Below are 2217 nucleotides of genomic sequence, written 5' to 3' on the forward strand. Positions count from 1 at the left end.
AAGTTCGTATACCGCTCACTCTAAGGTACTATGGGTGGGTGGTCAACATTGTGTAAGCATGGTGCTTATACATTGTTTACCTATGAATACACCCTATATTCTGGGTCATGTGGTAGATCGTGGACATGACATTCCCGTTGAGTCCTTTGTAGTCCACTCCCCGATGTAGGTAGCACATAGGATCTGGTTACAAAGGGGGACAAGCTCTATTCTTAATCTCTCTTAGTAATATCCCTTATGTATAGATATGAAGATGATCTTAGCCATGATTACTAGGTGTAATTGCACTAATCAATATATGCTTTGACTTGTAATTAAGGATGACTTAGGAATTATTCCTCTAATATTCTACATGACAATGCTAATGCCATAGAAAGGAGTACTCCTGAGTGATTTATCTTTATCATTGATCAATACTTATTATATATCTTATCCTATGACTTACCCCTGTTATGAGTAGAATATTGGTTATGGTTTACTTCTCCATCAATAGTATAAGTTATCAATACTTGTCCATGCTAGACCTTCCCTGTGGTGAAAATATAAATAACGATACCTGGAATACTCTCAGGTGAAGTGCTATAATGGTATATTATCTGTGCGTTTGCAGATCCTTTTTCATTCATATCTATATATTCTTTTTAATCACATAAGATGATAAAGAACTACTTAGTATCATTCTAGTAGTGATGCTAGGCAGCACCGACAAGCATCTCTGGCACCATCACTAGGGATGACAACCTGGTAAAGTAATGTTAGGAGATGTAGGTAATTAATAGGTGGCTATTAAAATAAGTGACAAGTTAATAAATACCAACAAGTATTTCTAGTGCCATTGCCGAGGAAGGTAGCTAGACAAAGGAAGTATTGATAAACTTATACTTATTGATGTGATCGAAATAGCCATTGACCTCTGCTCAAACAGGCTTACCCTTGTTTTATCTACTTGTGTATCTTATGTAGGGTAATGTATGACTGGTTTTGACCTTCTGACAAACTACGTTGATGATCCAGAATCACTACTTAAGAGGACTAAGGCTAAACTCAAAAAAGTTTTAGCTTTAGAGTCGGAAGACAACCATATAAGGCGAAGCTTAACACCAGAATTTGAAGCCATGGCTGATAGGACTCTCCATGAACTCTCTGCTCCAACCACTGCCAACATCCGGACTAGACCCATAGTCAATGTGGGAGACAATGGATTCGAGCTCAAGCCGGCTCTCATCAATATGGTGCAAGAGAGCCAATTTTGTGTAATTGCACATGAAGAGGCGAGTGCACATCTCCAACACTTTCTAGAGATCTGCAGCACTTTCACCATCAAAGGAGTAACCAAGGATGCCATACTACTTCGCCTCTTCCCATTTTCACTTTTGGGGAAGGTGAAGCAGTGGTTCTACACCAACAAATATAGAAAAACTACATGGGAAAACTGCTCCACTACCTTCCTAGCAAAGTTCTTTCCCACAGGCAAGACCAATGCTCTGCATGGGAGAATTTCAAGTTTCAACAGCAACATGATGAATCTGTCCCTAAGGCATGGGAACGCTTTTAAGACTATATATCAGAATGTCCTCATCATGGGATGGAGAATTGGCTACTCATGCAGACGTTCTACCATGGGTTGACCAACAGTACTCGTGAGACCATGGATGCTGCTGCTAGAGGTGCATTCTTGTCACTTACACTTCCAGCTGTGACCACTCTTGTGGAGAAGATGGCCTCCAACCAATGCTGGAATGAAGAACGTGTTCAGACCCACAAGAGGTGGAGGTATGCATCAACTCAAGGAGGTAGACATGTTGTCTACCAAGATGGATCTACTGATGAAAAGGCTTGAAGAGCAAGCCAATGAAAAGCAAGAAGTCATGCACATTCATGATTCATGCATGACGTGTGAAGTATGTGGCAACACTAGGCATTCAGGGAACAGCTGTCCAGAAACCCAAGAGGATGTGAACTTTGTCAACAACAACTACTATCGTCCTCAACAGAATCAAGGATGGAACCAACAACAGAGGCCAAACTACCAATGCAACTACCAAGGTAACCCTCAAGGTAATAATTATAATAACTTCAATCAACCACCCTTGAGAGAATTAATTGCTGGCCAATCTAGACTTATGGAAGGATTATCTAAGAAGGTAGCTACCAATGATAAAATATTAAAAAGCATAAATAATAGAATGGATAGCTTTGCTTCTGCCATTAAGAACC

At 40.1% G+C, this 2217-nt stretch overlaps 1 non-coding gene across 1 annotated transcript; it reads right to left on the minus strand.

The window, feature by feature from the left end:
• Positions 1-1479: 1479 nt before the first annotated feature.
• LOC136478692 (small nucleolar RNA R71) lies at positions 1480-1587 on the minus strand. The gene has a single exon (XR_010764409.1). It is a non-coding gene; the product is annotated as a small nucleolar RNA R71 (small nucleolar RNA).
• Positions 1588-2217: the final 630 nt, after the last annotated feature.

Source organism: Miscanthus floridulus, chromosome 8, assembly GCF_019320115.1.
Source record: "Miscanthus floridulus cultivar M001 chromosome 8, ASM1932011v1, whole genome shotgun sequence".
NCBI lineage: Eukaryota > Viridiplantae > Streptophyta > Magnoliopsida > Poales > Poaceae > Miscanthus > Miscanthus floridulus.